Source organism: Melospiza georgiana, chromosome 2 (genome assembly GCF_028018845.1).
Source record: "Melospiza georgiana isolate bMelGeo1 chromosome 2, bMelGeo1.pri, whole genome shotgun sequence".
Taxonomy (NCBI): Eukaryota; Metazoa; Chordata; class Aves; order Passeriformes; family Passerellidae; genus Melospiza; species Melospiza georgiana.
In genome coordinates this window covers 54,756,436-54,782,054 of record NC_080431.1, presented here as the reverse complement: position 1 = coordinate 54,782,054, position 25,619 = coordinate 54,756,436, and the positions used below count along the sequence as shown (strand labels likewise).

The 25,619-nt window shown below is 37.7% G+C and overlaps 2 long non-coding RNA genes across 7 annotated transcripts in view; one reads left to right on the top strand and one right to left on the bottom strand.

Annotated features, from left to right (window-relative positions):
* The window catches only part of LOC131096070 (uncharacterized), a 75,525-nt gene that overhangs the window by 24,077 nt on the left and 25,829 nt on the right, over positions 1-25,619 (top strand). For both annotated transcript variants that reach the window (XR_009115957.1, XR_009115958.1), the window contains exon 2: positions 3,473-3,520. This is a non-coding gene — a long non-coding RNA (uncharacterized LOC131096070). The remainder of the gene's footprint in view (positions 1-3,472; positions 3,521-25,619) is intronic.
* On the bottom strand, positions 422-25,399 carry LOC131096051 (uncharacterized). 5 transcript variants are annotated; one of them, XR_009115948.1, is made up of 10 exons: positions 25,268-25,399; positions 23,814-23,945; positions 20,542-20,616; positions 17,901-17,971; positions 17,234-17,415; positions 15,044-15,270; positions 14,848-14,929; positions 4,680-4,915; positions 2,496-2,600; positions 422-1,303 (listed from the first exon to the last, which is right to left on the bottom strand). It is a non-coding gene; the product is annotated as an uncharacterized LOC131096051 (long non-coding RNA). The 5 variants fall into 5 exon arrangements; XR_009115951.1 differs by lacking the exon at positions 2,496-2,600; XR_009115955.1 differs by lacking the exons at positions 2,496-2,600; positions 4,680-4,915.

Below are 25,619 nucleotides of genomic sequence, written 5' to 3'. Positions count from 1 at the left end.
CGCTGTTTATGTTTTCTCATGGTATTCATTTTACTGCAATCCAAATAATTTAGATTATCTAAAGTACATTTAGTATACCTAATAAAATAGGTAGGTATCTATCCCATAAAAACATTAACTGTTATTCAGTATTTCTGCTACAGCAGAGCATGATTTTCAAAAATTCTTCTGATTTTATGCATGTATACATTTTAGTTGTCTTTTTAAAAAAATTCTATTTCCTTACATTGCTATCAGTACAAAGCACTCTTTCCAATCGCATTTTTCGTTATATGCAAACAAAACTGAAAACGTTTGCCATACCATTTATGAACACAGCATGGTTTCATTCATGCTCTTTTTAAGTTAGCATTCCTATATTGAACAAGTACCATAGGTCTTTATTTTTACAGGAATGTTTATCTCTGTCTATAGTTACTATTCCATTGATGTTGGAAGCAAGGTACTTTGATCCTCTGAAGGCATATGTATCATAAAAAAACCCTAAAACACTGTCATGAATTGTTAAGTTTCTTTTCTGCTTTACTGGAAGTCCTAAAATAGCAGATCCATCCAGCATTTAGAAGTAAATATATTCTTAGGTATATATGATCATGCTCAAGGCAATATTCTAGGCAAATGGATGCAAACATATGAGAAAAAAGGGATCAGTATTGGACCAAAAGAGTTAGGAGAGACCAAGGTAGAAAGGAACCACAAACTTAGGTTAACAAAAGGAACAAAAAAAAAGGGAGAAGACAGAACTCAAGAGAAGGAGATGTTTATCAGGTATAACAAGAAAATATTACCAGAGGGAGAAAGAAAATAAGTTGACCTTTTAATAATTACTGAACAGAAAAAGAAATTTCATCTTTTAGTAAGTCAGACTTTACCAGTATGCAACTTTGTAAGTCTACACCACATTTTGCAAGTGAGCCATGTAGAACTCAGTTGTTAAAATAAAGACTAGTGCTGTATTTTATAACATTTTTATGTCTTTAATATGGATTTTATACTCTTCACATTTAATTTTACATTTCTAAAAACATCTCTAAGTTACAATTACATTGGGAAACCAACACATTTTATACGAAGGCAGAAGAACAATATTTTTTGACTACTCAAACTATAAAACATTCATGTGAGCACCATAGTCTTCTTTTTCTATGTCTTCATTACAATCCTATCAGTCAAGAAAATACTGGTATCAGCATCAAAGGAAGAGCCAGCAATCTTCCACATCACAAGTTAGGACAATACTTTCAACATGGAAAGGAGGATTGTCAGAGAGGTAGCAAGTGAAAAGCTTCGGAAAGGGTGGCAGCTGTAAAGAGTCAGAAAAAAAAAAAAGAAAAAAACAGGGAAAGATAAGATAACAAGATTGAAAAGGACAGGAAAAAACAATACACAGGAAATGGCAACAGCAACATCGTGTTTATTCATATTAGAAACAGTACAAGAACACTGACAGAGAAGGTGAGGAATAAGGCAGCTGTTCTTAGAGTGGTCTTATGACAACATCTACTGTGGTATGCCATGCTCAGTTATTTCTCAATAAAGGTGACAGGCCAGTCACTTAACTTTTAGTTTGAATTAGTCAGTTCAGAGCAGGATTCCTGTGAAGTCAGCAAACTAAAATGGGCACCTCCAGAGGGCGATTCATCCCATCCTAAGATCTGAATCTTAGACTCTGAATCGCATATTTGAAATGTAATCAATTTTGTGAAGTTCACTAGGTATTTATGAAGCTAGCATTTATATTCAAGGTGAATATTTATGGATAATAACATCTGGATTAAAATAATAAGTGATTAGTATATTTTCAACTTCCTTTAATGTGAACAAAGAAAATTTACTAATGACTTTCATCTGCACAGAACATATAATAGGTTTGTGCTGCAAAATATTTTTTACTACCAAACAATATTTGTGTGAACTACAGTGAGCACAAAAATGAAGTCTGACCCCATAAAAGGAAGTTTGCTTTTCTATTAGAATTAATTATATACTACTGGGCTTTAGGTTTATCTGCTGTAAATAAAAAATTAGGCTTAATATCACTGGGATTCTCTATTCCAAAATTTAAGACACAATTAATTAAATATCACATTTAACTGATACTTAAAATAGCACAGCTGATAGTTCAGTAATTTGTTACTAAATGCAGTAAATACTGCTGGGAAAAAATGCTGAAATCCAATGTCATGGTCATGGAGACATATTATAATGGTTATTTTAAACTAACTATAATTAAATTAAAGAGTCATTGGTGAAGGGCTGGTTTTAAAGTTGGTATTGAGCCTAGTCTGTGCAGGAAACTTCAGTGTGGAACTGGTCTCTGGAAACAACCTCTTCACACCACCTTCTCCAGCTTGCCAGGCCAGATGCAAAGCCAAGACTGTGTGCTTACAGAACAGCAGTACCAAAGCATAAATAATCAGAGAAGGGGATGTGAAAGTGAGCTTTCCTCCTGGGCAGTGATCTGGGGGCTGGAAGACACCAAAGGCACAGCTCACCGTTGGCACTTCCTTGTCCATATGGAAAGTCTGAGAGACATAGTCCTGGGACTGGAGTGGTCTTCCACTAATAACTATTTCAGCATACAGTCATCTTGATACTGCCTATTACATGAGGACAACACAGAGTTGCCAGTTACAATGCAATTAAATAGAATCTAAATATACTTGAAATGGGATTTTGCACTGAACAATTTACACGACTTAAACCATTTTAGAATCACAAAACATTAAATAATGTAACATCAATGCAAAACAACATAACAGCAAGGGCTTAACCATAAAATAGACCAAAAAGTCTCTAATTTAGAACTTCTAAAATTTTATCTGCATTTAATTTCCTTTTTTTTTTAGAATGAAGAGTACAGTTATGTTAGTTTTTCTGTATTCATATCTTTACTGGGTGCCCTTAAAAACTGCTGCCCAGTGACACAGACATGGCATAGGAACAGGAACCCTATCACACAGCAATTTATAGCATAGTTCTTATGCTGACCTATCTCTATCAGCAGAAATTAATACACTACATTCCAAAAAGTAGATGTTACCATTCCAAAATTAATTGTGAAGTGGCACCATAAGGCCTCTCCCTGCCCCACCCATTTTCTCTCTCTGTCCCCTTTTAGAGGGGGTGTTATTCTGCCATACATCAACTCAGGGCTCAGTTACACTGAAGTGTTGCTCAGGTGAACAGTTAAAATGTTTATGCTTACCATTGAGTGAATGTACAAAAATGGGAGATCCTTATCTCTGTAGTTAAATGGTTTTTTGCATGGTAATTAATGAAGACCAGTTATAGTCACTATGAATATTTGTTAATTGCTTAGTTTAAAAAGTATAAGATTTTCCTAAACATATACTCTTGCCATAGTACTATATATACTATGCGAATCATGCAGAAACCAAGCACAGCCATGAACAGATTACTGAATGAAACTTTTTTTTGCAATTTCCTAATTTCTTTTGTTTTCTTACAGCCTATGGATGAAATCCACACTGGTGTCTAACCTGTAATGAGTGCCAATGTAAGTAACCCATTGTTCTACAGCTACATTTGGTTATGTATTGACTGACTTTGCTTAATCCTGCTGAGTAACAGCTAATAAGCAGGTTTTCTTTTCAATTTCAGTATTATTACAATTAGGTTTTACACAGAAATTCTGATACTCTTTACTGTTACTGCATGCCTGCTTTTGCCTTTTCCCAAATACTAGTGACAAGAATTAACAGAAACATATATTTTTAAAATGGTTTTGATCTTTTTCATGTCTATAACTGGGTTTTTTAAGACTAACTTGGTAAGACAAACATTGAAGTAGTCATCATTTCAGCATGAATTTTGTGATTCAGGTCAGCCCTGAAAGTCAATTTAAAGCCTTCCTTAGAAGTGACTATGCTAAAATAAAAATGCACAGGGAGTAAAGTACAGCTCAGAACAGCAGTTAGAAAGCTGAAGTCTCACTCTGTTTTCCATGTAGCACAAAGCATAACATATCTGAGCACTATATAAAAAATATTACTGGAAATCCTCACCTGACTCCTCTCTTTCATCCTATTATTTCTCCTACACTCATTAAGTTTTTTTCATCTTTCCTTTTGTAAAGGAGAATGAGTTCCTTCTCCCCGTTTCAGTTTCTTCCTTTGCTTTTTCCTGCTCACCTGCACAGTTTCTGGAATTCCAGAATTTAAAAGAGCTATAGATCCAATTCTGGGGTTAAATACCAAATTCTGAAAGTTGTAGCATGGATGAAGATCAATAACTTAAATTTCAAGTGTTTGTATTCTCTTACTTCCAGCAAAGATATAAAAACACTGGAATAAAGTTCAGCAATTAATCTATTTAGATAACTGCAACCTTTGGATGAGATCATAATTCTGTAAAGGGCTATGCTCATACAGCAAAACATAACAATTTCTATAAATTTGAATGCTATCATTATCTCTGCTACCTTCTTCTCATGTGTAGCTGTTATGAGAAGGGCATGTCCATTTCCCTCCTTTAGTGCCATTCTAAATTATGCACACAATGCTTCAACAAACTAAATGATTAATATCTTTAAATATTTATAATCACCTTATTATTAGATATTTAGGAGATAAAAATAGTGAGAGCTAGGACTACCATCTTGTACACAAATATAAGTATTTTCTATCCTGTAACAATTAATAAACAACATTTATTACCTGCATCCATGATATAGATTTTTAAATGCCAGGTCTCGTAAACACAAAATCCATCTGTATAGTATTTTTTCAAGCAGCTTAATAGCCATAATATCAAATGTTGTTTCACACATAGTATCAATATTTGATGTTTCATTGACACAGTAACAGGAAGCCAGCTCAGTGTAAGTTACTTTGTAGAAGACAGTGCCAGAACTTCAAGGTGTTACTTCTCAGGAATCATGAACTCCGACAGTCTTTAAAGATAAAATGACATATGACAAACAGTAAAAGTAAAGCTAATTTTTAGGGACCAATGTTGACTAATTAAAAGAATAATCTCTATATTCAGTATCCAATCAAGAGAGAAAAAATAATTTCCTTTTAAAATAACGTACCCTCTTAGAAAAAAAAACAAACCAACCAACACCCTCCACCTCAAAAGTGCTTTTTTTTACTATTGTTATGGTGATCTTGGTACATAATCTATTTGTATAGTCATGTGCTGACAGGATTATTAATTACTGAGTTCCAAGCTTGAGCAGAAGTCATGTATCTTGTTAGCTAAATTTAGTCATAGACATAAGTGTGCAATCATAATCAATATTGAGAAGAAAAACTGTTAAATAAAAGCTGAAGACTTATGAAAAGATCAGAGCCAAAAAAACCCCACTGCATTTAAAAAAACCTTTTCATTTAAGGGGGTGTTCTATGACATTGCTTTCAGTCTTTCTGCAGACTCTAGTCTTCATAAACAACTTTTTAGGGATTTGCAAAATAATAATTGTGGAAAGTAATCCCACTATCCATAAACTTCAATTTAACACCAGTAGGTGTAATAATCCACTGGATTAATTTATTGCTAGAAAGATCATAGATCTCAGAAAAATGCAAATCAAAGAGACCAGGCTTTAGAAATCCAAGACTTTTTTCCTGCCACTTGGTAAGACAAACATTATCTAAAAGTCATAACTCATCATGTGGAAAAACTCCATCACATTCTTATGAGTTACATAGGAAGGGGGGAAAGGAATAAATGAATCAGCAGATTTCAAATGATGGGACTTGTCCCACTTGGAGAAGATGCCAACTGTACATTGTAAAGGAGAAGAATTACCATTGTGCAGCCAGCTTTCCACAGCAGCTCATTTGAATCCTTTTGTATTCACTGGTGAGACCATGCTGCCAGTACTGTGCTCCTTGCTACAAGGACATGGATGTGCTGGAGCATCAGAGAAGGGCAATGGAGCTGGAGAAGGGTCTGGGTCTCAAGTCCTACAAGGAGCAGCTGAGGGAGCTGAGGTTGTTTAGTCTAGAGAAAAGGAGGTTCAGGGGAGACCTTATCACTCTGTACAACTGCCTGAAAGGAGAGTGGAGCCAGCTGGGGGTCAGTCTCTTCTTCCAGGTAGTAAGCAGTGACAGGATAACAGGAAATGGCCTCAAGTTGTTCCAGAGAAGGTTTAGATTGGATATTAGGAAACATTTCTTCACTCAGAGGGTTGTTAAGCACTAGAGCAGGCTGTCCAGGGCATTTAAAAGACATGTGAATACAGCACTTAGGGACACAGTTTAGTGGTGGATTTTTACTGTTAGGTTTATAGTTGACTTGATGATCTTAAGGACCTTTTCCAATCTAAATAATTCTATGTTGTGATTCCTTTGTCCATCTGTATCTGCAGTGCAGAACTCCACAGATAGGAGGCTGAAGAAAGTATAGTGAGACACAAGACAAACTTTAGATGTAAAAGATTTATAGGACCATTTGTACCTTTGCATGTAATTGTTCCTGGAGTAAGCAGGAAAGTAGGTTTTCCACTTAAAAGGTTCATGAGCAGAAACTGGAGAAGAAGCTGAGATTCCAGAAGACAGATAAGGGTGTAGCTAGGACAAGTGTGGCGTGAGCTAGAGTCAGACAGAGAGCTGTAGCCATGTTCTCTAGTAACGTGGCTTTCAACTGACCCCAGAGTGTTTATCCAACTGTGATCTCTCCAACTGTTATTGAAACCCTTTCTCTGATACCTGTTCCAAATTCTTCATTCTTATGCACTTATCCTCAGACCTAACAATACACCCCATCACTGCTTCTATACCCATATGCCTTGCCTGGAGTCATAAATTCCTCTCTCCTGTTGCTCACAGGTAAATTCAGGAAACCACCTTTTCCCACATTATAGCAGAAGTCACTCTCTCCTTCCTTACAAGTTGCTTTCTGATACAAGGCTAAGATTCCCCTCAATCTCATATTCAGCTTGTAGCTCAAGCCTGACCAAAGACAACAGCAGAATCATGTAAGCTAGCAACAGGTATTTAGCAAGATAATATAAAAACAAGCACAGCCCTCCTTATTTCCACATTTGTATCAAAACACATGAGTAAGAAAAATAGAACATAAAAAGGTTAAACAGAGCACCTGTCAACTTGCTTCATATTTTTAAAAAAGCTATTGGTAGTATTTGTTTCTAGTATCTTGTTTAAATTTCATACAATACATTGCAGTGATTGTAGATCAGACAAATTATTTCTTTTAGATATTTTTTTAAGATAAACATATTTATACTACTTGAATACAGCTTATAGCTAAGTGTACCTCCAATTTGACACCACCACAATTCCTAACAAAAATATGCACGGAAGGTTGGAAAAGCTAACATCTCTGCAAATTACTTATGGATGTGCTTGTATGGTACTCAGGACAATGGGAAGTAAACTCTGTCAAGGGCAACTAAAAGCACTGAGAATATAAATATTTTATGATGCTGGAAAATTTTCAATAGTAAGAAAAAAGTAATAAGAGACATGATATGAGGGCAAAGAAGCTTTTTACAATGTTAATTTTAACATTCAGGGAAATAAAAGAAGTTGGTCAAATACAATTGGGATTTTGAAAAAGTAACAAATGGGTAATAAGACATGCTAATAATTGTAAGGAAAGTTTATGCCCATTAATAGTGGCAGAATGGAAAATTCTAAAATCTGTTTTTCTGGCAATGAGAAATCAGGCTTTAATTCAAAGAAAGATATGTATTGTAGTAGAGGAGTTGACAAGTTTATTTTTGTCAGATGAGGACCCAAGACTTGAAAAATCATACTTACCAGAAAATGAAATCTACTAGTTGGGAATATATATGAAAAGCAGGACCATTGAAGAATTTCAGGGATACTCAAGGACAATACAATGATTCAGAACCCCATACTTCTGTTACTGAGGGAGGCATGATGGGGATAGAAGGATTAATGCTGCCAGACTGCTTTTCCTGGCTCCTTTCTGGGCACCTTTTGCTTCTTGTGAAGAGAACGCAACATTCCTAAAACTGAGAAGGTAGGGAGGACTCTCTACTTTTTCATACACTCCAGAATATCAGTTCCCACTTTGTTTTGAGCAACAGATCATTATCAGCCTTCAGCAATTTTCAAAAGCCACCACACACCCATCTGATCAAACTTTTAATTGGAAACACTATTTAAAGCACAGTTATGGTTTAGCCAAACAGATGTTCAATTCACCATAGCCTTGGAGTCCACTAGGGATTTGCAGACAACACCTTGGAAACCATTCCAGCTGTTGCAAAGGTACAATGATATCTTCTATTCCATCCCTCCCTCCAGACCTTCTGGTTGCTGCATGAAATATTTCTGCTTTTTTATCTGATTTTCCCTGGAAATAATTTTAGGGCCTGCAACTGCATTTAGCTTCTGAAATAGCAGCCAACTGGCATTTGCCATTGCCCACAGGTTAGTGAACAGCAGAAGCAAAACTGATCTGCACATCCATAATACTGCTACAGCTAGAAAAAGGAACAATAAAAAAACATCTACAGATTTAAGAAAATGGGAATAGTATACGCTTGATTCATGTGTAAAAATGTATCATCAATCAATGAGGACAACAAACTTATTTACAGATCCAGATACAATTTTAAGAAATTAATAGAAGTTGCTAAAAATCCATGCAAACACCATAAAATGGCTTGAGAGCCCTGGCTTCTCAGAGCAGCAGCAAGACATTACCTATCACTTTAACAGTGATATTCCAGCCCTACAGCAGGCAGGAACTCCAAGTTCAAATCACGTACTTTAAGCTCGTTGGGGTTATAAAACTCTGAGCAAACAGGGAGAAAGAATCTTCTTTTCATTTTGCAGCCCCTGCTGTTAAAAAGAACAGCTACAAGTCCCTGCCTTCCTAAGTGGCTGGACTGGTCACAGCCTGCTGATCTCACGGTTTATGGGCTGATGGCTGCTGTAATCCAACAGCCACTGCCTCTCTCTGATGATGGATTCAGCTGAACAGTGGGGTCAGCGATATCTGGCCACTGTGACAGACACAGCTCCTGGATCACCACAGGTCCTGCTGTGAGATCCTTCTGCAGCTCTTCAGGGTCAGCATTAGGTCTGCCTCCAACTGAATATTTTCCTTTTATCATCTGCAATATTTACAATTGCGCTTTTCCAGACTGTTTGGGAACAGGTGGACCAGCAAAGGTGCCAGTACAAACCTCCATGAGGAGGTAGTGTTAAAACTGCCCATTAGTCTCTGTACTGTTCCTTATCTTCTAACCCTTTACTAATCCACAAAGAATTTTAAGTGATTCCCTACTTCATTTTGTTAACAGTCTTCAGTTACAGAACTTTTAAAAACTTTTGGGTCACTTTTTCCTGTGCATCTGGAAATGACTCTTTCAAATAACTAGCAAAACTCTAAGACAAAACTACTTGTACAAAAGGCATGATGGTTGCTATTACACCTATCCATGTTCCTATAAACAGTATGCTTCATCACAATCACTGGCATTTTGTCTGTCATGGTAGCCTCACTTTTTAGTCCATTAGTCCATGACCATCCCTAAAACCCTTTTCAAAACTAGGGTCACATTTGTTACTTTCCATTCCTCTGTTATCAAGGCTAATTTAAATACCAGATTATACAACACAGTTCGTGGTTTGCTCACCAATTTAATTTCTGAATTGTTCTAGGGCTACTGAATGAACAGCATGTTATTGGGCAATTTATTAATGTGTATTCAATCAATTTGTTTAAAAACCTTTTATTGAGATATCAAATCTGAACTACTCCCTATAAAAACAACTCCTATTTGGGGATGTCCCTAATCATCCTGTCATAAACCTTGCCAGCACAATGAGTTCAATTTCTTTCAATTTCTTTTTGTAATGGCTTTGTCTTTCTCCTTAACCACAACTATCTATTAACCTCACCTCTCATCTAGCAAAATTTACACTGGAAATATGTGGGGTTTGGCTTTTAGAATTTTAGTCCATTGCATTTCAAAATCGTTTTGTTCTGCCTCATACTAGGCCTACACTTGCCAGAACTGTGCTCTTTTCTGCTTTGCTTGCTTGGATTTTGCTTTTTAAAAAATCTCTATTTCTAGTAGCTTCTTTTACTGCTGAATTGTGTTGGAAAAGGCTTATTTAATTGGGTTAGAATCAGAAAACAAAGCCCCTGTGTATTTTGAATATTTATTTAAACTGTGTCTTCATTAGTATACAATTTTTTTTTTAAATAAGACTGGACTTTTAAAAAATTTTATTTTAAGCTTTTTTTCTCTGACAAGTACAACAAACTTGAGTATGATATCTCGCTACTGAATGGTTCTTCCACTGTCACTTGTTGCATGTTGATCTAGACTAAATCAAGGGCTGTCTTTCTCCTTCTGGATTCTCTATCTTGTTTGCTCAAAAATTAGTGCTCAATGATATCTAAATAGCAGCCTGTGCATGATGGCCTAATGAGACCTAACATTCAGTTTATCCAGTCTATACATATATAACCAAGAACTGTTGCTAGGATCAAGCTTTTGGGTTGTACACACTCCCCAGGCTCCCACAGTATTTCACAGCAATTTCACCTCCATCTCTCCAACTAGCCCAGAGCTCTTACTAAAGTTCTCCTACTCAGCCATAGAACCATATAGAACTACAATTTGTGGCTTATTCTGATAAAATTAGTCTATTGGACTATATTTTCTTTGGTATGTACTGCACCATTTGTCTGCACAGTCCAATCTACCATCTCCATAATCAGCCAGGCACTCAACATTCCATCATCTCTGTACAATCTAAGCACTGACATTTCAGGGTGCTTTTAAAAGAAGGAGTTACATGCAGACCCACTTACAGAAAGAGGGTGACATGCCTGGGGAATTCCAAATTTATTAATCCTTACCACTTCTCTGAAGGCTCATTACTTTTGAAGCACAATGGAAGCTGAGCATCATGAGACAGGGACATACCAAGATACCAAATAAAAACCAGTGTAGGTTCCTTCCCAACAGAGACCAAATGGCACTTGAAAAAAGGACTGATGAATGGCACAATTATGGTTATTAAAGACTTCTGTACCAAGAGATGCTGTGTCAGGAATGAAATGAAGTTTGCTACAAAAGTAAGAAGACCTTCTGCATACACTGCAGACCATTGTGATATTTGCATTTACTTCCTTATACGAGAAGGGAGGAGAGGGAGAGGGACAGGGACAGGGAGAGGGAAGCTTTCAGGACACAATGGCAGTAGCTACAGACTTGAGTTTGACAGCTGAGAAGGCCTCTGGGGCTAGCATTTTTTCTGTTGGCTGCAACTCACTTATTTTCCTTTTGTGAGGCCTCTGATTGGAGCCCCTTCTTTCTGCATTAAATTCTGACATGGCATTAGGCACAACAGAATCCAACAATTATGCTGCAGCATCCAGTGAACATTCATTATTATTTATCTGTAATACCATAAATCTTGGAAGGTCTCACCATGGGCCATTTTGTATTACACTGGGCCATGAATAAACACACAACAAAATATAGATATACTTAAATTCTACATAAAGTGGCAACAGAGGGGTTATGGCAGAGTCCAAATGCAATGACACAGTACTACTGTGATAGGCATTAGCACCTATGTACCCACAGTATAACTGTTGTCTAGTTGGATTGCTTAAAGCTTCACAGGCATACAACTTTCAAGAAAAAATTAGAGGGAAGATAATGAACACTTCTATTTATGAAGAAGTCAATGAGTACATGAGAGGCAGCTGAGGAGAAAATATTGTGTGGTCTGAAAATTCAATGACTGAATGAAGGAAGTAGGCGTCATATGTTGATCAAAACCAGAGTCAACCTCTTGGTACTGAAGGAGAGGTATCAGGTAGAAGTAGTCCTGATGAGCCTTGAAAATAAAGACAGATAGCTTATATTTATTGCTCTAAAATGAAGCAGGAAATTGAAAATAGCAAAGGAGTACGTTTGGAAAATTGTATTTACAGTAGAGCAGCACTTTGACAGCAAGGCAAGGCCGTATTTTGTCAAGGCAAAGTAAAAGATTTTCTAATAAAGTCTTGATCAATGAAAAACCTGCTGACAGAGAAGAATGATCATCCTTTATGGATGGGAAAAAGATTCCTAAAACACAGGTTTACACTAGATTTTATGATAAAACAAATGACAGCATGATGGTGTCATTCATAAAGGGTTCAGAGAAGTTTTGTGAAGGCATCAACCTAGATTAAAAAAAACTAACTAACAAAAGAGTAATAGTTCTAACTGCAAATAAGGAACTGAGGGCATTGCTGAAGAAAATTTTCATGCATTAATTCTGCTTAGGATTGAAAAAGAAAAGGTATTTCAAACACATAAAACATTGTTTTTCCTAAAAATACTGCAAAATAAGAAAATTCTTTCATGTCACTTTTATTATGAACTTGTTACAGCTATCTATGCTACCATGTTTCGACTTTCAAGGGCTGAGGAAAAACAATGTTCCTGATGTTACAATGTGAGGAGTGCCTCATTCGATACAAATAAAGACATGCTACATTCCGGACAGTCACCACACAAGCAGAGTGCAAACAAAGTAGGGGAAGAGATCTCAAAGACTTACAATTAACATGCTGAATGTTCAGGCACATTCCTTTGCTCTTCCTTCTCAATGCAAAGAAGGAAACTTACTCTGTTGCTGTAGTTTGGTATTCCAGCTCTTGAGGTATTCTCAAGAGGGGACAAAGTGTAGCTGTGCAGCAAATGCCCACTCCCTACATTCCAAAACATCATCTCCTTCTCTTGATATCCATTTCCTTGCTTTGGTCCTCGTTTCAGTCATTTATAGCATCATGGCATGAGTTAAATGAAAGAGACCATCAGATCAGGTACTTAACAGCAGGGCTAAGCAGCAGTGAGTATTGGAGAGCTGGTTACAGCAGGAGATAATTCAGTTTCTTCTCTTCCAAACATTGGTAGCAGTGCTGCTGCAGGCAGAACAGAGCTATGCCCCACCATTATCTCCCTCATAGTACTGGAAGTTGCAATCACAGGAAGGGGAAGCAGTCACACCCAGGTGATCTGCCTCTCAGTGGTGATGAGCGAAAAACTCAGACAGATGACACATGCAGAGGATTCCCCATACCCACTCACTGGCATGTCACTTTCCTTCCCTTCCTCCTCTGAAATTAGATCTGTCCTGAGGCACTTCTGGTCTAGAGGCTCAGCTAGAAGGCTGTGTTTAGGGTTTTTTTGCAATCACCTAATCTAATTCTGCTTTCCTTTCTTTCACCCAACTTACTGCAAGTAAAATATATATATGGCCAGTAGGATTAAAAGGTGAGAATGGCAAACATTTAGGTCTACACATTTTAAAAAGAAAATACACTGTTCAGGATTTTTTATGCAAAATGAAACATTCAGTGTTCTGAAACATTTCAGTTTCTGAAATGAAATCATGATTTCGCTTCATATTGAAAAATCTCAATTTCATTTTATATTGAAAAATCTCAAAAGAATAAATGTTCAAGTTTTTAAATGAGAACTCTGAAAATACCCATCCTGTAATTAACATAATAAAATTGTGGTTTGAGTGCTGTTGAAGGTGATACATTTCAAAATCATTAAGTTTTGTGTTTGAACAAGAAATTAAGGCTTCTGCTTGGCACTAATTTTATATAGCAACCCATTGTCTTCTCTTCTTAATTGTAACTGTCATCTTGAATCCCCAACTCACACTGTAATTCACAAGTAGTCACTGAGTCTTCTTTAACACTTCGAAGTTCTTCTACTCCTCTCCAGCAGAAGAAAACAAAAAACTTCAAGAAAAGCATTTACTGAAAATCTTAAGCTTAAATCAATCATATATTCAGTGCAATGAAAAATACCAGTAGCTATTTCTCTTTTGGTCTTGCTCTTTCTTCAAATTACTTTCATTTCATGCTGCTCTTGTGCCAAGCAATAAAAATAATCCTGTGCTCCTTAACCTTTATTCATCAATTATTATCTGTGTCCTTGCTTCATGAGAAAGAATCTCTAATTGTCCCTACACACAATTCCTCCAGACCTTTACAGCCCCTTGGTAATTATCCACAAATTCAGTAACATTTCCAGGTCTTCCTTTTTTTTTTTTTTTTTTTTTTTTTTTTTGGATTAAGACACAGCTGAAAACATCCTTGAATTTAAATACCAGAAAGGAAATACAACATCATAAAAAAGGGCACAGAGTTTACAATGCCCCTTTTGTTATACAGGGAAAGCACCTACATGTAGTCTTTGCTCATTTGTATATAAAAACAGGAGTCAAAGCCATGACTGTACCCATAACTACAGGAAAAGAACTTTCTCCTTAACCCAAGCATAGATATTTATAGCTATTTTTGGGTGAATCCACTGACATATGATATGGGTAATATGTAGTCCCTGCCTAAGACTATAGCTAATCAGCATGTATGATCAAATTCACTCATAATGCCAGCTCAGTTTAATTTAACCAAGGTACACTGACACAATTATAAGTGTATATTTATTAACATTTCAGTATTCAACCCAGCAAGACAATTACGTTAGTAAATCAGTTTGCAATATCTATACAAATATTAGTGGTATAAACAAGTTTTATAGATCAATAAATTTCAAAAAGTTTATCCATCAAAACACAGAGCAAGTCAGAGACACGCCATTCTGAAAATAAAGAAAACAAACAACTCTCAACTCCCTACCAAACTGCAGTAGGGAAGAACTTCAGGGTCCCATGGTGAATTACCTAAGAATGATAAGATCCTTAATGGGTATACTCTATATATTTTCTAAAAAGAACTGAAGTAATTTGACATAAGTCAAACCTCTTGATTCACATTTTTATCACTATTAGTTTGCCAACATCAGTAAAGACTAACTATTGAAAAAGTCAATCATTTTAATGTACTTACAGCTGAATTTTCTCATCATGTGACCAACTATCCACAAAGCCTCAGTGCCATTAAGAAGTTTTGAGGAATATAGTATTTGGTACTGCCAAAAAAACATAATTAAAAAAATGTATGTAAATTATACTAATTTTCTAATTAGAAATGTTTTATGGTTAATTCACATCTAAAGTACAAGTGGGGGAGAAGCAGGACTTACATTATCCCAACAGGCAGGTTCCAGTACAACCAATGAGACAGGGACAGAATGCACAGTAAGGAGTCACAGTAGGGTCCTGATCTTGCAACTGAACTCTCACAAAAAGAACCCCGCACTACTGCAGAATCTCCTGAATTTCAATAGGGCCCTACCCACACATAATCAATTACAGAGTCTGCCTATGTGGGAGTAACAACAGCGAGAACAGGACCTGTTCTTCCACACACCTGCAAAAATACCAAGATTAAAAAAAATAAAATTAGTAACATGCAGCAAAACCTACTGATAGCCTGTTTTATTACAGCATTTAACACATAATAAAGGAGTTCCATACATCTTTAAGTTGCATATTTTTAATAGGAATTTTAGCTCCTTCTTTAAAGAATGTTGGCTTAAAATTGCTTATGAATTTTACATGTAGTGACAGCACATTATGGAAGCTTTTACTGATATTAATTGAAATATAATTTTTAAATTATCACTTTCTAAAAATTATTTATGCTAGTTTCCTTGGTTTGTTGTGCAAGTCACTTTTTAGTACTTCAACCTTCTTAAAGTCCATTTTAGGGATGCAGCATAGGTCTGTGAATTTATTGAGGTCTTCATGACTGTGAAAGTATCTGACCACATACAGTAGCATCCAGGACTGAAGTCTTCAAAAATACATAATGAAAAGCAGTTTAGAATTAGTAATTTTTAGACCAAAAAGTGGTATCTTTTTAAAACAAAAAAATCCTTATGAAAAACTTCATTAAGTTTAAGGACTTTGTGAACACCATTTAAAACACAGGAAACATACAACATAGTTAAACAACACACCACCACTTTGCTGTTCACACAAAACTTAACATCCATTGTTTGACCTTACTCTTCTAATTAAAAACACATCGAGGTTGATCTTTAAAAGGAAAATGTTATAAATTACAATATGTTTATATGTTATAACCATTTAAGTGTCAGATAGCCATAGGTTCCATTAAGTTATATTTAACTGGTGATACTAGGCAAGACTACTGGTGATAAAGGTTTTAAGAACAAACAGATCCTAGAAACATACAAAAAAACATTTCTTCATTCCTTTAATACAGATAGCTCTGCAGAAGAAACAACAATACTTAAAAACAAATAAACAAAAAAGCTGGGACCAAATGAAAGGATTTGAGAATCTGACAACCCAAAAGTTTCATAAAATTGAATGCAGTTTGTTCAAGGGGTTTTTTTTGGATGACTAATTGTTCTCTTCTTGGCTTTGATATTGTGAAAAAACCCCATGAAAATTAGCAGAAAATGGAACAGAGTACCACAAGCTTTTGTTCCTTGTTGTGAGGTTGATGGTTTTCAACTGGGCAAACAAAATTTGACATTTGAAGACAGTTACCTTATGATACTGAACTGGAAGTGTTTCCTCTCATGTTACTTCTTTCAAATTTTACATTTCACATGCATGACTCTTAGGCTTGTTATTCTGAGAAATTCAACCTCTTTTAAATACGCTACAGCACTAAATTTTGTTTAAAGAGTGTGGTATCTTGACCCCTGTCTAACATAACACAGAAAATTTTAAAATATCAGACATATGCCAAGTTAGTGTGCCTACCTGAGCCTGTACAGTGAGTGACTCAGCACCTCTGGCAATTGTTATCTGCCCATTTCTCACTGACTCAGATGAATGGGCAGACAAGACCTTTCAGAATGATTTTGGTGATAAAATCACACAGCTGTGATTTTGCATTTCTCAAGTTGCAATGCAGTGTGGTAACTTGATGAAGCCTGATCCTAATACTGTTTTCTCTCCCTGCATCTAGCTCCACATCTTTCTTCACAAATGAAGTATATTGGAATACAATGCATATTTTCTGCACTGTTCCAAAAGAGTAGGTTGTAGGATGGGTCAGGGACACATAGTCTAAATTACAGTCAGTTTCTGGAGAGAGCTGAAAACACAGTTTTACAATTTTGACAGCCTAAGAAATAGCTCAGAGCTAACATACAAACAGCCAAAGAAATTAAATACTGAAGCTGTCTCAACAGTTCCCTTCTCTGACATGGACAAGAAAAACATTTTTCTAATCCAGGTATAGAAAACACCATATCATGGAATGATTCACAAGTGTTTTGGAAGACTAGAAGACCCTGGCAAAACCAAGGCTTTTTCATGACTAGCAGAAATAATGAAGCGTAGTTACCTACCTGCATGCTTACAGGTGCCACCAACACACTTGTACTGAGCTAGCCTGGCTGTTTTCCCAGTCTCTTCTAAACAGATTTCTCTAAATTTCAGCTTCTGATGTTTAGGAGAACAGGAAGCAGCTCACATTGTGGCCAGCTCTGAGCTACACGTGTCAAGTGGCAGACCAACCAAGCATGCTGACCTGCAAGGCAACAGGTTGAAGAGAACAGAAAATTTCTGAGTCCATGCTGCAGCTTTTTCTACCCCAGGAGCACAAATTTGAGTCCCTTCTCTACTCACAGCTGCTAAATTTCATTCAAATTGCAGAAACTTGACTTTGCGACCTCTACCTCTATATCAAATGCAGCTGAAATTAAGCAGTGGATTTGAAAGTTATTAGGAGATAACCCTGTAATATAACTTGTTTTGCTCAGAACCTAGGCTTGAAAACACTGTAGCATAATCACTGTGATAATAATGATTTTTATGTCACTTACTGTTTTCATTCAGGAGTTACACCACAAAGTCAGATACAAGAAAACACAATTGTTACACAGTGATAGCATAAATGAATGTAGAGACTTTCAATAAAACTGGATTCATTTTGCAATGTGAACAGGGCCCTGAATACAGGTTGCTTCATAAAGGTGATAATTTAACAGAAATACAGTATTTTTTTTAACTTACCATGACTATAACTGACTGCCCTTCATGGAGATCCATGCTTCTCTTCCAACTCCATACTGTCTTTCCTTAGGCTTAAAAAAGTTCAATGATAGACAGCTCAATAAAACAGCCACATCAAGTCTAATCAGTCTATTCAGTATAATTGTACTTTTGTGTTTGTTTTTTTTTTTTTTCTTGTCAAGTTGGTTGATTTTTGGTTTTTTAGTTGTTTTTTTTTTTTTTTTTTTTGGTTTTTTTTTTTTTTTTTTGGATAAGCATAGTGATTTTTAAAGCATCACCTTAAAATCCTGATCTTACTGCCTGGATCCTGGTATCCAAAATTAGGGAATAGTTTTTAATAATATGCAAAACCCAGTTCCTTTTCTAGAAATGGCATCCACAATTCTCTGTTTACCTTTTCTATTGATATAGCACTACATTTTTAACTTGCATATTTCTCACTGAAAAGGCAAACTTGAAATCAGAGGGGCTTATATGTTGCTGGATTCCAGGATGAAGGAAGGAAAGACATTGAAGAAGTATAATGACTTCTCTAAAACTCCAGTAAAAAAAAGAAGAGAGACAAAGAATAATCAGTGTGGAAAAGTTAATGGAAAACTGAACATTAGAGGAAAGGTTAGCAGGACACGACAGGTATTAGAAGAGTCAGGGAAGTGAAAGTGATTCAGCCAAATGGGGGATGGAACAAAAGAAACAAAGTTACATTCTAAGCAGGGTAATGAAAACAAGCCTTTCAAAAGAGTTTGACATTGGCCTACCTCTTCTTCTGTCAAAGTGAAAGAATTACATCAATTCAAAAAATGCCTCATGAAAACCTTAAAACCATTTAACTTTAAGCATTTGGAGTTACTAAACTCTGCTCAAGTAAGCAACTAAAGAAGGGCTTAAATCTGGAAATCAATTTACATCCTATTGTTATTTTTCACTAGGTCTGTAGTATCAAAAACACATCCAACACTGAGCCTCAGCTCCTTACCCTATAAACAGACTCACACTTTGGTGCTGGTTGGGATGCAGCCCATTGGTTACCAGACAGGCAAAGTCAATACAAGATGCAAGGGACTAATGTGGGTTCAGACTCTTCTCTCCCACATTCATGCAAGTATGTTTACTTAAGTGCAAGATTAACTGATGAAGAGAATGCAGATAGTTAAATGCTCAAAATTAATTCAAGAATCAGCTCTCTAAAAGAAAACTAAAGAAAAAATGGCTGAGAAGGAACAAAGGAACCGATTGTTGAATCTGTATTAAAAATAAATGACCTCTGGGTTACATCTCAATGCACTGTGCCTGAAAACTGCTGCTTCTTTCTGGTTTAAGTATTAAACCTTGTTTTTAAAACATGAAATGGTAAAGAACCTTGGCAGAGGTCAAGCAAGTTTAGTGGTTGACAACAGTACTAAAGTAATTCTTAACACAGGGTGTAGCTCAGATGTTGGCAAAAAGGACTCAGCATCTCTCTTGGCTATTCAAACACATTTGTGCTTCCAAACCCAGTTTGGTAAACAGCTGAGACAGGGTAAATATTCCATATTCCAAGAGGATAAACTGTGGAAATCATAAGCCACTCCTAGGGTTCTGTCCCTTTTACTCCTTACTCTACAATACAGCTACTAAAGGAAAACAAAAATTGATTTGTTGAGATACCAAAAATGTCTGGGGCATCTCTCAGCATTCTTAGAACTTCTGGTCACTGTGATCCATCTCCTGAGCTATGGATCATTCTGTGCACCATTATTTTAAACTGTCATCTACTTAAATTATCAGGAAGTCAACAACAACAACAGTTAAAAACTATATTCTTACACAAGCAAGCCCCTGCTACCATCCTTTATTTATATCTCTAAAAGAAAGGAAACCCCTCATTTTAAGATCTATGCTTAATAAACCCATACATATAAATATCATTACCAAGTGATTCTTATGACTAGGATTAAAGACCTGATTAAGGAAAAAGAGAAACAGTTCCTCTATATTCAGTCACCTTTTCACAAAATGGCTAAACAAAATAATGTTTTGTTCCTCCCAGAATTATGAACACTACTAAAATTTTCTAAATGTTGTGAAGTTCAGAGTTCAAAACTTCCCAGAAACTGGGAAAATAGAGAAGCAAATTAACATCTTGCATCTTTCAGTCTTAAAAGAAACAAATTGTATGCAAAAGAGCAAACAAACTAATACTAACTAAAAGCACTTTCAGATCCCCCACTCCTGCAGTCATTTCAGCAGCATTCCATTTAATTGCAGGCATTCACATCTGTAAAATTTAAACTTCAGTCTTTCAAACAGCTTCATATATCCTGAACTTTACTCTTCTAAGTAGTGCTATCGATAAAAGTATTCATTTGAACAGAGTTAGGCACAGGACTAAGGCTAAAGAAAGTAATAAAGAAATTAACTAATGAATTCAGTGTATCACTAACAATTATTTTTGAAGTTAAGGACAGCAAGGAATAAAGCAAAGCTTGAAAAATTAACAGCTGAAATATGGGGTGTGGAGGAAAAATTATGCTATGGTCCGAGAAATTACCCCACAAAAACTAACTTCAATACCTATTAAATAAAAGAATCAGTGCTAAACAGGAAAAAATAATAGAGCATCCCTAAATTAAAAGTCATGACGACCATGCTCTTTTCTCACCATTTGATGAGTCTTCTTCAGTTCAGGATTGAAGTTCATGGCTGCTGTGTAGAAGATCACTTGGCCACTGTTTTGCTGTAATTAATCCATAAATAAAAGAGTGGGCTTCAGTTTTCACAGATACCAAGACAGAACTTTTCATAACCATTAAATCCACAAAAATATTAAAATGTTTAGAAGTTACAGTTGGACCATTTAAGCAAAACTTTACCACAGAACCTAAGTTTAATACCAACTCCTTATTAAATCCTCAGGGATAGGTTTGTTATTATGAGTCAGGCCTATAGATATGTAAGAGTCAATATTATAAGATGCTGACAAAACATAGAAATCCAACATTTTGATGACTACACCACTAGTCTTTATGCCATATTGAGTATTTTAGTTGTTTAAAAAAAGATAAATTGAAGGTTAGCTCTTGAAAAATCAGGAGGTAAAAGAAAAAAAGCTAGTTTTATTTTTCACGTGGAAGTATACAGGAAATCTAAAAGAGCATGTGCATGTCCTAAGCCAGCATGTACTTCTTGCAGTCCTTACAGTCTATAGAAGTATCCTTAGACCAGATTTATTCTGGCAAATTCAAAACTCCGTTTTCATTGTACAACAGTAAATGCTGTCCACTTCAGTCCTTTCTAGATTACAACTGCCATCGTTGCAAGCAGACTAAAATTGCAAAGCGATGAATTCCAAATCCTGTATTTGTCAGGGTAAAATAGAGACTGAATGGCTACAGCAGAAAGCAAAATACACATGAAGGAGGATGCCCAACTACAGTTACTAGGTTATTAAACTGAAACTTTAAACTTCAAGTGATAAGAAACGTACAGGGGAGGCCTGAAGGGAGGCTTAGATGAACCTATAACAGGGATCTAGAAGGCTGGATGAGCATCAGGGGCAAGGGAGGGCTCAAATTAGAAAAATAAGTAGGAAAAAAATTCAAATTTCCACTGGCTATATGTCCAGATACAGTACAAACACTGAATACCAAAACAATATGTAGGTGTGCAATTATTATAATCATGTGGGTGTACCTTAGTGCCCCCCAATTGGTCTAACTTACCTAGGAACTTTCCAGATGAAATAGAAAAACATGCAAGAGCCCAGGCAAGCCAAATGATCTAACTAAAAAGTTACAGAGTAATGACACAACGCCAGTTTTCATTACAACAAATTCCTCTAATCCTCACAGTTGTAAAATAAATCTTAAAAACACATAGCAAGGTAATTTGTAAAGTAATGCAAGCCTGAGCCAGAAGACAGCCTCCAGCTTTCTAACCATCCCTAGCTATGAGTTTCTGTGTCATTTCAGCAGGCATGTGCCTTGCTTTGGCTTTGCCACCTCTCAACTGGATCTAAGCAATCCAGTACGTCCAAGCACAAAGCCTGCTGCATATAGGAAACTCCAAGTACAGGAAGCTGGGGGGGGATGTCATCTTAGCAATGTAGGTTATTATAAGCCCTTATTTACACGCATTTTCTCTAGACTTTTAATTTACAAATCTGGGGGCTCAGGATTCTCCAGGGCATAAAACCAGGATTCCTCAAGAAGTGCTTTCTAGGTCTCTAGACTGGATCCAGTCGGCAACAGCTTCCCACTCCTGACATAAGAGCACCTAGGCAAGAAGTGGGAAAAAATGCTGCAAAGTTCTACAGACAGAACTTTCAGTCTAATGAATGAAACTGCCCAAGAACTAAGGGCCATCAGAAATGCAACTGCACCTTGCTTGAAGAACAAAACATATTACTTCAGCCTTACCTCACTAACATAAAGACATAATGTGTATGGAAGAAAAGGCAGATACAATAAACTGAAAACATTCAATTGCACATGCTGCTTCCCTTGGCAACAAAAGAGCAGATAATATGTCAAATGCTGGTCATGTCACTTCTTACTGTATGAGGAGATTCTCTGACAATTTAATGGCACTCTCTGAGGAGAAGGACCTGTAATGCAGGACAGGCACTACGAGGAGGTGTTCAGAATGAGAACTGCATGAAGAAAGGAGTTGATTATAGAAACTGCAGCTTATCTGCAGTTTCTATATCTGCTTCCCCAGCAGATAAGACATTCACCACTTTGATGAGTCCAATTTGTTTGGGATGGAAATTTGATCTAAAAGATTTATATTATTTTTGGTGAGGCTCAAAATCCCTTTCTTTTCCTTCTGTCCTCAGCTGTGTTCCTGCTGTGACTTTTTGGCTTGGCTAGTCACTGAGGAAACACACTGATGATCCTCTCCCAGATGCTACAGCTAAAGAATGCAATAGCCACCTCCTTTCACATGGATTTTTACACTACAGCAATTGCTTTTCTAAATTGTTCTATTATTCTTCTAAATATTCTCAGTTAAATATTTACCCATTCTGATCCACAAATTATTGTAATTGTGCATTATTTAAGACATATGGATAGAAGGTGTAAACTAAGACTATCACATTAGGTTTAAGCTTTGTGCAGTCTTAAGTAATTCTGAGAATAATGATTGTGTAATGTCACTGTTAGCTTTGTAAGTCCGAAACACAAGAGCATAATAATAAAGAGAACTTCTCAGTGTGCTTACATAATAATATACATTTCAGTCTGTGCAGAACAGGGCCTATGTGCATTAAGAATGGAACCTGAGAGCAAGTACTAGATATTAGGGGATGTAAAAATTTCACTTTCATTAAAAATCTTAATGAAATCTTAGGAATGATATCTGAAAGTAGCGCCCTGTTCATATTAAAAAATACCATGCATCACAGAAACACTGTATCACAGAATATTGACACACTTATTTCTACATCTTGTTTTTATATTAGGGTTGGAAAAATGGGTGGAAAATAATAACTAGAATTATTTTAGGGCAAAACTATACAAAATATAAGTACAGAGAAGTGGTATCAGCAGCACCATAATTTTACATTTTTCTTTACTCTTTTCACTGCTACTTCTACTGCAAAGTTTTCTTTTCACAGGCACATAACCTTCAGGAAAAAAAAAATTAGAAAATATGTACTATCACTTTTTTCAGTTGAAAGGCATACTTTTCAAAAATTTTGCTCAGAGTAATTTTAATAAAAGAGCAAAAAAGTAAAGATATTACAAATAATTTATATTTCCTCCTTCTTAATAGAATGGCTTTACGATCTGAAGTTTTGTCATCTGGCTCATTTTCATCGAGAACTTGGTTTTAAAAAATTAGGAATCAGTTTCTTTCGCAGCACCAAACTTCAATTCAGAGGAAAATATAATAATATAAATGCATAATATTTGCTATGTGATTACTTACATGTTGCATCGCACTATTTTTTCCTTAAGGAGCTCCAGAATTACATGGTGTCTGAGCAGCAGCAGTTTTCGTAGCCATGATGGTCTAGGCTTTTTAAGGCCAAAAGCTTGGTGTTTTGCACTGTAGCGGTGGCTAAAAAAAAAAAAAAAAAAAAAAAAAAAGAGAAATTACCTCTCCCTTTCAAAACTTGTTCTGCTTATATTTTGTCAGTGCAGCTCTAGCAGGGAGCAGTAGAATCATGAAAAGCATTAGGCCCTGAGCCTGCTAGCGCTCGTCTGCCAGCAGTCCAACCGAGTTCAAGAGGACTTGCTCACAGACGTGAAGGGAAGATTTTGAAAGTCAGTGGGAACAGAGCTCCCAGACTCCCATTATGTACTTTTGAAAAATCTTCCCCTAAGTCGAGTACAACAGTTTGCAGATCTGAGGCCCCTGCTTTCCTTTCCCTTTCTAAAAAGTGCATCAGAATAGTAAAAAAACCCCGAAACCCTGAAGGCAGAAAGCTCGAGGAGCGGCTGGCAGGGATGCGCTGGGTCTCCCAGCCGAGGCAGGGTCCGCGGAGCTCCCAGGGAAGGACCCTTCATGAGGCACAAGTCAAGTGCAGGCAGCGAGCGGCTCGGGCGGCACTGTAGCCTGCCTTCCCCCCGCGGCTTTCGGCAGCTCGCTAACCTCCATCTCGGCTTCCCCATCCCTGAAACGCGGGTGGGAGCACTAACCCGGCCATCAGGTATGTTACGATCAGTCACAGCTTGGGGCGGAGGGGAGGATGCGACGTGAAAATGAAAGTTCGCCTTCTCTCCGAGCGCTCCGCGCGCAGCCGAGGCGGGAGCGCTGCCCGAGTTGAGCCTCGTTCAGTGAAGTTCCTCTGAGAGGGCTTTTTGCCTTTTTTTTTCTTTTTTTTTTTTTCCTTATTTTGTGTGGGGTGTTTTAGTTGGTTTGAGGTTTGTTTTGGTTTGGTTGTCTTTTTGAGGTTTTTTATGGTTTTTTTTTTTTGCAAAGACCAGTGTAGTCCGCTCCGGGCCCGCTCTGCCCCGGGATGAGCCCACACAGCCCCGCTCCGCCGCTCAGGGGCTGCTCGCACGCCCGGCCGGGGGGCGCCCCGGGGCGCTGCCGCCCGGAGCGGGTGCGGCGGCAGGAGGGGGATGGGGAGCGGGGGCTGCCAGTCGGGATCGGGATCGGGCCCGGGCGCTGCGGGCAAGCGCCGAGCGCTCCGAACGCTCCTCTGGCTGCGGCGGGGTGCGCGGCCATGGAGGGGGACAAGGGGGGTCAGGCTGCAACCTGAGCGCAGCGGGAGCCGCGGGGGTCCTTGGAGGCGCGGGGGGGAGGCGCTGTTCATATTTTCCTCAGGTCCTCTTGGCGCACATCCCCCCCCCCAGCCGGGCTTCCTTTCCCTACCTTCCCAAAATCCGCTGTCGTGCCCCCCTATCCACCCCCCTCCCTTCCACCGGCGCCTTTACCTTGACAAGTTCGCGGGGCCAGCGGAGGTCTCGCTCCCCCTCTCTCTCTCTCTCTCTCTCTCGCTCGCTCCCTCTCTCCCACACACATCTCTAACGCGCCACCTCTCCCCCGCGGGCCCGGGCTCCGGGTGACATTTCCCTCTCTCTCTCTCCCTCCCTCCTTGCCTCTCTTCCCCCCCCACCCCCCCTTTCCCCATTAGCGGCGGTTGGGTCGGGAGCGCGCGCGGTGAGCGGGGAGGGCGTGGAGCGCGCGCGCGGGCGGCGGGAGCGGGGGGGGGAGGGGCGGCATTGACAGCGAGCGCCGTGTCCGTGCGGCGCTGCCGCCTCAGCCCCCGCGCGCCCCCCCCCGTTC